Below are 10,073 nucleotides of genomic sequence, written 5' to 3' on the forward strand. Positions count from 1 at the left end.
AGTGTCCTGGGAAGCCAGTGAGGAGGCCCAGGGTAGAAAATGGGGCTTTTCAAAATGCTTATGTACTTCAAGAGAAAAAAGGCATAGAATTTGTGATTCAATGAACTTATTCAGCAATGTGGAAGAGATTAGCTTTTAATTACTTCAAACTTGAAAAGCAAAATAAATACTAACAGACCAAAGCAATCAATTCATTAATCTTGTAATGCCATTTCTTTTCACTTGATACAATATAATTGATTGCATTCTAGTTTTTTTTTTATTTCATTTTTGATTAGGTGATATATACGCATGGTTCACAAACCTGTAAGTTTAAGAACTTAGAACAGAGATAAGTTTTCTTCCCAACCTTGGTCCTCATGTGCCTTTCCCCATAAATAATCATTACTTAAATGTTTTTTAATGACTGGAATCTATCTTAGGAACCAATATTTGTCCTCTGCTAGGCTTATCTCTCAGATTTTCTTATATTATCTTTTGAGATGATCGTTTCCTTTAAAAAACATAAAAAATACATGTTATGTAACTAGTACTATGTTGCCATCTTTAAAATTGTTGTCTCTGTTTTTTTGTTTTGTTTTGTTTTGTTTTTACAGACCACTCTCTACTGACTTCAGATGATCTGGTAAGAGGTTTTGTGTCTCAAAATCCCAGAAAGATTTGTTGAGTGTCAACTTGAACGTTAAGGTACATGCAGGAAATGATCAATACCATGGAAAAACTTATCTGTAGTGGCATTCAAATGCTGAAACCCCCCAAAAAGAATTTTTGGCTAGGCACACCCCTTGTCTGCCCAGGGTCTCAGACCATCAGTAGGAGTGTGTTCTGTTAGACCAAACAGAAAGATGTTGGGGGCAATGGTCTCCTTGGGAAATGCCTTCAACTCTGATCAACAAGTATGGCCTGAGCACCACCACGTACCAGGCGCTGTGCCGGGGGCTGTGATGAAAAAAAAAATGGTGTTGAGGTAATTCTACAGTTGGATGTTTTGGCTTTGGGTGGGCATGTAGAGAAAGAAAGAGAGAGAATGCTAGAACAAGACCAATAGAAGGAATAGTGTCCAACTCTGGCCACATATTAAAATGAGTGGCCTAGGGGAGTTTTTTACAAACTACTGGTCCCTGAGCCTCACATCCTGGATTTCAGATTTAGCTGATTTGGAGTAGAGCCCAGGTATGACTGTGTTATTTTAAAGCTTCTCTAGGTGAGTCTACTGTGTAACCAGGTGACAAACCACCACTCTAAGGTCATTACAGTCCAAAATATTCACCTTGAATTGCATTGAGATACAAAAGCATGTGAATACAACTTATATAATGTAAGTGTCCTATTAAAGACATCAGAGAGTAAAGTGAATAAAAATGGTTTTCCCTTGATATATCTGGCTAAAGCCATCTACTATCTATTTGAACTTGACTGTATACCCTGGAGCCATGGTTAGAACTGAAACAGGCAGTGTAGGACCGATCCCCTTTATAGTTTGGCATAATACGGGTAGTGCTGAACTTCATGTCTCAGTGACTTGCCTCTAGACTTCTCTCCCTGCTCTTCTCTTTAAAATGACTACTACGTGTTTCTCTTTCCATCTGAAAACAAGGGTTCCCATCAACACAGGCAGGGTACTACTCCACAAATTGTTCCAAGGTCACGTAACCCTGCTCTATGCATGGCTCTGAGGAGGTAAAGTGTGTACCTTTGTTTACTCCAGTGTTTCCCAAGTTTATTCGAACACAGAACCCTTCTTCTGTCCAAGGAAGTGAAGTGAGATGTTCCACAGACCCAAGCTTGCATCTCGAATGAAGAACTTACTGGTAGGTTGGCAGTCTCTAAGATGGCCCTCAATGATTCTCACTTGTGATATTTATGCCCTGTGTAGTCTCCTCCCAAGCTGTGTGACCGATGTAATATTGTGTGAGTGGTGGTGTGTGACCTCTGAGGCTAGCTAGTAAAGGGGGTTGTGGCTTCGGCCTTGTTTTCTCGGGCAGCTCAGTCTAGGGGAAGTCAGTTGTCATGTTGTGAGGACACTCAAGCAGCTCTGTGAAGAGTCTATGGGGCTGGGAGGGACCTGAACCCTCCTGTCAACAACCACCACCGAGCTGTGTGGGTCAGCCTCCTTGGAAGTGGATCTTCTAGTCACAGTCAAGCCTCCAGCAGATGGTAGCTCTGACTGACATCTTGACTACAACCTCACGAGAGACCAGTGGTACCAGCTAAGATGTCCCCACATTCCCCCACACTCTTGTGAGAGATAACAGATGTGTATTGTTATTTTAAGCCGTGATGTTTTGAGATAATTTGTTATTCAGGGTTGATAACTAATACAGTGGGAGATTTTACCTTTGGGTCTCAGCTTCCTCATCCATAAAGTGGCAATTATAGTCCCTTCATCATACAGTTACTGTGACAAATTTTCAAGGAGCCAATGCTTGACCAGTAGTATGTGATGAATAATTGGAAGGTATTTTGATTAACTCACTCGGAACATTCTTTTTAGTCTCTATCCCCTTAAAATCTCATTGTATCATATCATTTTGCTATTTATGCTTATATTAATTGTTCCAAATAGATGGTGAGCTCCTCATATATTATTTCTTTTGCCTCACCTGACAACACTTTGAAAATGTTCTTCCACGTTCACAATATAAGCAATAATAGGCGGCCTAAGGCTTGTTTCGCTGTGTCCTGTGAATGCCAAAACCATGCCACATTTATCTGATTCCCAAGCCTGGAGACCAGTCACCTGTATATGACCATTAGAGCCACAGGACAACCTGCTTCATAGCCTTGGGGATCCCATCTTGTCAGGTAAGGGTAGGTAGACATCGCAGTTGATGGTGCTGATGTAGGGCTTGAGGGGCCTTACTACTCAAACACCATAGTTCCCACTTTCAGAAAAGCCCTCAAGTCTTTCTATTATGTCTGTCCTCAACAGTGACTACCCTAGGTCAGGTTATTATATTGCCTGAACTATGGCAGTGGCCTCTTCCTACCTGGTCTTCTAGCTTCCAAGATTGCCCTTCTCTCCCTGCTCTAATCTTGCAGTTGGAATAATCTTTTTAAAGTTTAAATTTGATCACATCACTTCCCAGCTCCAAACTCTGTAACGTGATTTGTAAGACCTTGCAAGATCTGGTTCCTATCTACCCTTCCTGTCCCAATTACTCACACATATCTATTTGCAGTGCCTGAATGTGCTAACTTCTTTCTAGTCTGCTGAGCTTTGTACATAATTTTCCCTCTGCTCCGGGACATGTGACATATGAAGCTCTAGAAGGTACCCCCAAAACACTACCACCACCAAAACTCCACAGCTCTCTCATTCCAGGCATGCTGTACCTACATAAAATCTTACCATTCGCTGGTGGAAACGCCAAGAGTTTAACAGATAGTTCCTCCTATTGGATGGGAGATAACTGGCATGGGGCAAGTGGGCAGGGGTTGGAGAGTTTCGCACAAGTTTGGTTTCTAGACTTTAGGCCATACTGTCCGCATGATTCCCAAAACCATTCCGGTTGACTGGGGACTATGGCAGATTGAGATTGGTGGGTGAGGACAGTTAGAAGTGAATGGAAGAGGGCCAGGTTAGAATTCTGGGATCCATGGGCCAATGCATGGACTAGACTCTTTCACCCTAGACCTGAGAAAAACAACAATTGCCAACTGGAATGTCCAGTTGCCAGTCCTAAAGGCACCTCAAACTCCACATGTCCATGGCCAAACTGATCTTGAACTTTCCCCAAACGTCTGCTCTTCTGGCATGTCCTATCTCCATAAGCTAATATCACCATTAACTACCCAGTCCCTGAGGGGTGCCTGGGTGGCTCAGTCGGTTAAGCGTCCGACTTTGGCTCAGGTCATGATCGCATGGTTTGTGAGTTCGAGCCCCACGTTGGGCTCTGTGCTGACAGCTCAGAGCCTGGAGCCTGCTTCGGATTCTGTGTCTCTCTCTGTCTCTGCCTCTCCCCCACTTGTGCTCTCTCTCTCTCAAAAATAAATAAATAAATAAATAAATAAATAAATAAATAAATAAATAAATAAGATGTAAACTACCCAGTCCCTGAGCCAGGAAACCTGGACATCGCCATGTCCTAAACTCAGACACAGTCACTCATGATGTCCTGTGAATTCTCCATGTTAAATACCCCTTCATGGTCACTCTTCTCTTTTCCACCCACACTGCTGCAGCCTTGGTTCTGAGGCTCGTCCCCTCTTTCTTGGACTATCATTATATGAGTTTCCCAAGAGTTTCTCTGCTCCCAGTAGTGTCTTCCTCCAGACACTCCCATTAATGATTTCTGGAAAATGCAAATCTCTTTTGATTAAAAATCCTCAGTGACTCCTTTGTTCCATAAGACTGAGTCCCAGATCCTTGACATTATACACAGGGACCGTGATGATGTGCCCTGGCTTCCCCTGCAGCCTCACCTTTGACCTGCACCCGACTCACATCTTACAATCTGGCCATGATGAGGTTCATGTGGTTCTACTCTTCCTGGGCCAGGTTGTGAGGTTTCACCTCTGCCCAGTGCCTTTCTCACCCTCTCTGCCTGGAAAGTCCATTCTTACTCAGTCCACCCACCCCACAAAAACCTCCCCTGGAGGCACCCTAAAGTCTTAAAGTCTTGAAAGATCTCTTAAGACGCAGTATAAGCACCAGAGGCTTGCTGAAGTCTCTCCCGACCACCACTCTGTCTTCTCCCTCTCAGATGAGTAGTTAACATGGTGGGTGTTCCCCATTTTAGCAGCAACTGGCTGACTGGGGGACGGTGTGTGTGGGGGATGGAGTTCAGATCTGTTAGGCAATGGTATGAAAAATTTGCTCAGCGGAAACCATCAGTGGGAGGGAGGGTGATCCAGGATTAACTCTACTTTGGATTTGGCATCGGCACTTTGGCCCTTAGCCTACATGAAACTGGAGTGGGCCTGGAGGATATGAGGCTGCTGGCTGGGAGAAATCAGTCTGGGACAGCCAAGGATGGCAGGCATCCTCTCCGGCCCTTCAGGGCCTCCATGTTCCTTGTCTTTGTGTTTGTGGAAATCTCAATGTGAGTGTATGTGTCGGGTGGGGAGGGGAGAATTGGGTGGAAGCAGCAGAGAGAAAGGGAGAAAGAAGACAGATTCTTGAGCATAGGCGGCCACAGGCTTGGAGGAGGTGGCCCTCAGAGGGAGAGGAAGGGCCAGGCCTCTGGGCAGGTAAGGGGTAGGGAGAGTGTCATCCCATGTGACAGCTCTTTTCCAGGCCACTTGACATCAAGGTTTGGACCTTCTGGCACTACCAATCCAGAGTCCTACTTCCAGGATGTCTTGGAAAACCCAAGGTGTGTGTAGGGGTTGCATGCACACTCCCACCTCCAGCACTTAGCCGATACAACATGGCCACAGGGACCTGTTTCTCGACAGCAGACATCCTGATCTTGCGGATGGGAAAAAAACTGAGCATAAGAAATGAAAGTTGCCCTGTGCAATCCCACTGCTGGCTTGCAGGGTGCCCAGTGTGGCCCGCTGGCAGGGGCTGCCCTTGCCTCATTCTGCGGGGGCTCGCTCGCGAAGCCACGGTGGTGCTTTCCCAAACACCGCGTTTTTATTTAACCAATTCAAAAGGAAGTTAACTTCTCCCGAAGCGTCACATAATTGGAAACATGCATTCTGGCAAAGGGGGATGGAGAAATTCTTGGTACGACTCCAGCGAGAAGGCCAATCTATCACCCGCTGGGCCTGACAGAGGCTGGCCCGCTGGAGCCTGGCGAGTTTGGCTGGAGGTGAGGCACAGCGCCTGGCTTGCCTGCTAGGGAGCCGCGTGAGCAGTGCTGCAGGGGAGGGCAGGAGAGGGGTCTTCATAAAGAAAAGGGGGTGTGGGGAGAATGACAAGAAAGCCACAGCAAATCTCTCCACTGAGAAGCGTAACTCAGCCAGGTGACATGTCGACAACTAACAGAAGTGCTCACTCTCACAGGCAGGTAGGTACGTGAGAAATATTTTGCCCGGACTGTGTGGTGTAGGGGAAAGGAGGTGACTTCTGTCTGCTACCTAGTAATACATGTCTCAGCTTTTCTAAACCCATTTCCTCGTAGGTAAGTTGGGGGGCACTGGCTCGTGACCACAGAGCTGTCATTAAGGTTAAAAAATTACTTATGAAATAAGCATCGTACAGTCACTAGCACTCCCTATGAATGATAACCTTGCAAGTAATTCCATGAGTTGACTTCCTCCTACTATTTATAAGATCTTGTTGGCCAGCTAATGAAGGGAGAGGAGACACCACCAGAGCAAGCCGGAAGGTCCCTGGGCCATTTTGGCACCTGTGTGGCTCTCAGCTGGTCACATACTCTCCCTTGTGTGAGCCGCCCACCCCGCCTTGATGCCTCTACTTGGCTTTGCCCTCTGTTGTTCCAGACCTCACTCCCGGAGCTCTGGCCCAGCCTGTCCCAGACCCAGCTCTCCACACCTGCGCCGTGCTTCTCACCTGATCGTCATCAGACTGCTCTTTGCTCCCAAGGCCGTGGATGGCTTCCTTCTCCCTTCTCTGACCACTCGCTCTCTCGACTTGTAAGAAGCTTCCAGGGAATCATTACAAGGACTGACAGCAGCCTCCCTTCTCCATCACGACCTCGCTCCTGGATTTGAGAGAAAGAGTTTCTTGGAGGTGAAGAGCCAGTCTTTGGAACACCCAGGCCTAAATTCGAATTCTAGCTCAGTTATTTAGTGGCTGTGGGACTTTGGGCAAGTGGCTTCATGTCCCTGAATTTCAGTTTAATTGTAAAGTAAGAATAATAATAACAGCCTCATAGTGATATTATGATTTAATTAGAATCTAGCGCTTGAGAAATGTCCGATAAGTGGTAGTTATAGAAAAGGTTATGCTTATAGTTGTATGTGGGTATATACACATATATACACACATATACGTTATATATAACCTCCTCGTCTCCTCTAGTATTCGTCTTTATCCCTGGGCCCACAAAAGAGCACACCCCCTGCAGCCTGCTTCCTCAGGTGGGACCTGACTTCTAATTCTGGTACTGCCTCTCAATAGCTGTGTGACCCTGCAGAAGCCACCTCCTAGAACATTTTCTCCAGGCACTTTCCTGGTCTGAACATAAAGCAGACACAACCTCCAAATGGAGACAAAGGGACACTGTGTTGGTGGACACAGGGGCTAAGTAGCCTGGGTCCTCACACGGTTTCGAAGCTGTCGAAACCGAGCTGTGGGAGAGAATGGGGAGGGGCCACTGTACTCCGATTCTGTTTCTCCTGCTCCAGATTCTTCTGCAGACCCTCCTTTGGCCACAGCAACCATGCAGCCTGCAGGAAAGAGGCTTCTCCACCCTGGGACAGCCTCTTCCCTCTCTAAGCCTGAGGCTGCTGCAAAACTGAAGGTGAGTCCTTAGAGTCCCTGAGCTTTGGACCACGTGGCAGATAACAGCACGTGGGAGCCTACCACGTGTTGTGAGGGGGCTTTTACCCCCTGGATCAGGCCCTCGGGGCTGTAGTAATCCTGGTGCTGGATATGGGGACTCCCCATTCTGACATGTGGGCAGAATGCTTGCAAATCCAGGCCCTGGAAAGCCAGGAATAAGATAAAGCTGTGATACAGGCACAGTAGGTCCAGAAGCACATGAACTAAGGAAGAGGAACTCATAAACCTCAAAGCCCCCACCATGGGTGGCACTGCATTAGCATTTTACATGTATCTGTGCCTCATTTACATTTCTGCAACAACCTATGGAATAGCCTTAGTTACCAGTCCCATTTTAGAGATAAAGAAGTTAAGGCTGAGAGTTTGCGTGACCTTGCCCAAGGTCACCCAACTTGTAAGTCCTAATGTCAGAATCTGAATCTAGGTCTTTCTCACTTTACAACTTAAGCCCTCAACCATTAAGCCACGGGGGATGTTAAGGAGGCATTCAATTCTCTTAATAGGCTTGCCAGCTTGCCACCATGATCCTCATTTTAGAACTAAGACCCAGACTTTCCCAAAGATTCGAAGTAGGGATTTGCACCCGGGTCTGTCTCACGCCATGCCTTGTGTGAGAACAATTATCTGTCCCATCTCCTCAATGGATGAGGATGAGGAGAGCTGGCTTAGGTTTCCTTGGGCCAGGACACACACAAGTGGAGTTTTGTGGTCCCTGCTTTACTGAAGACTTTAAATCATTTTCAGTAACACTGACCACTTTTGCCCATTTAGTAAAAGAAATGTAACATCAAGAGGAAGCATAAAATTTATGAGGGATTTGTTTAATCTGGTACTGTATTACAAGAGCCATTTCAACTCACTGAAAGTATGAAAAGCATTTTGCATTTAAGCAAACAAAAGTCTTATGAGTCCACTGATAATTATGCAATTCCAAATTTATGGTTCCTAGGTCCCATTAATGGGATGAAATGTGAAGTGTAACAATAAACTTGTTAGATTATGACACATTGGAAGAGGAATGTGAGGCATTTATTAAAGCCACAGGCATTGATGAAATAGATAGCTTGGGGCCTGATACTTGAGGATGAGAATAAAAATTCTGGGAAAATGCCAGTATTTCTGCTCTTTTGCAAAATTCATTAACATCTGTCACAGAAGGTCAAGGGACCTAGAAAATCTGCATGAAAACAATTAACAACCAGGGGGAGTTGAGCTGGGAAACCAGGTGGAGGAGAAGGTGTGAAAAACCTTTAGAATGTCCCAGAAGGCTTTCTTTTCATATGTGTAGGCCAGGAGCTTAGAGGTGACCTGGGGCTATTTTCCAGGAAATTCACAATTATGCCACTAGGAAGACCCTGAAAAGATGGGTTTTTACCAGTGTTGCCTTTTGAGAGTGGTGGTGAGTGGAATAATTTACAAGCCTGTGTGGTCGCCTTCATTAAAAAAAAATACAATGTTGGGGGTACCTGGGTGGCTCAGCAGGTTGAGCATCTGACTTCGGCTCAGGTCGTGATCTCACAGTTCATGGGTTCGAGTCCCACGTCTGGTTCTGTGCTGACAGCTTGGAGCCTGTGTCATATTCTGTGTCTCCCTCTCTCTCTGCCCCTCCCCTGCTCTCACTCTGTCTCTCTCTCTCTCTCAAAAATAAATAAACATTAAAAAAAATTTTTAATACAATTTTGGATGACTTCTTAAACACTATCTTTCAATATGTATGTTTTAAATAAATGACGGAGGTGGGGGGCTCACCTGGACTAATCCTGAGAACACGGGTGAGAGGTTTAGTCTGAGCAGCGTCCCCCACTGTTTGCCTCTTGCCTGCAGAAGCCCCAGACTTGAGCGAGCAGAGACCAGCCCTCTGAGCTGTGCCCTGTCCAAATTTCCGACCTGTAGAAACACGACATGGATGCGTTCTATGCCACTAAGTCTGGGTGGTTTGTTACACGGCAATAGATAACCAGAACATGGTGGAGCCTCCGAAATTTCAAAGCCAACAGTTAAATCAAGATTTAAACACAACAGCAGAAATACAATTATGCCGGCGAGCAGTATGCCAAATGCAATTGCTCAATCCGTGTCGGGAGACACTAATTTGAGCTTCATCCTAAAAAATTATAAATGGTAGGTGGCTGGTGACAGACAACCAGCAGGGAGGACAGAGGTGGCTTCATAGGCAGGTGGCGGGCACAGAGCTTAGTGGGGTGCCCAGAATTATGGCAGTTTTCAAACAGTGAATATTAAATCAATGACAGCGCTCACTGAGAGGCCAGAGAGGCTTGACAAACCCGGAACACATGGGCTTCTCACGCACCATATACTCAGGCCTTTCAGAATCCACACAAGCAAACCACTAATGGCTATTCTTAATGCACAAATGCCAAATATTTGCTTCCTGCAGGGAACCTCGGTCTGGAAGATCTCATCTGTTTCTTCCTGGCCTAGGAGTAGCCACGTGCTGTGTTTTCCCAGGTTGAGCTGTGAGGAAACACTGTGTTAGACAAGGCAAAGGCCAATGCCATAAGGATACTGGGCCACTGCAAACAGAATCCATGGAAATAAGGCTGCTTGGACCGGGGGAATACATAACCAACTCCTGCATGTGCAAGCCAGTTCATCTCATGCATGGTTTGCTCAGTCACCCTGGGATTGCGAAATC

The sequence above is a fragment of the Leopardus geoffroyi genome, chromosome D1 (assembly GCF_018350155.1).
Source record: "Leopardus geoffroyi isolate Oge1 chromosome D1, O.geoffroyi_Oge1_pat1.0, whole genome shotgun sequence".
Classification (NCBI taxonomy): Eukaryota; Metazoa; Chordata; class Mammalia; order Carnivora; family Felidae; genus Leopardus; species Leopardus geoffroyi.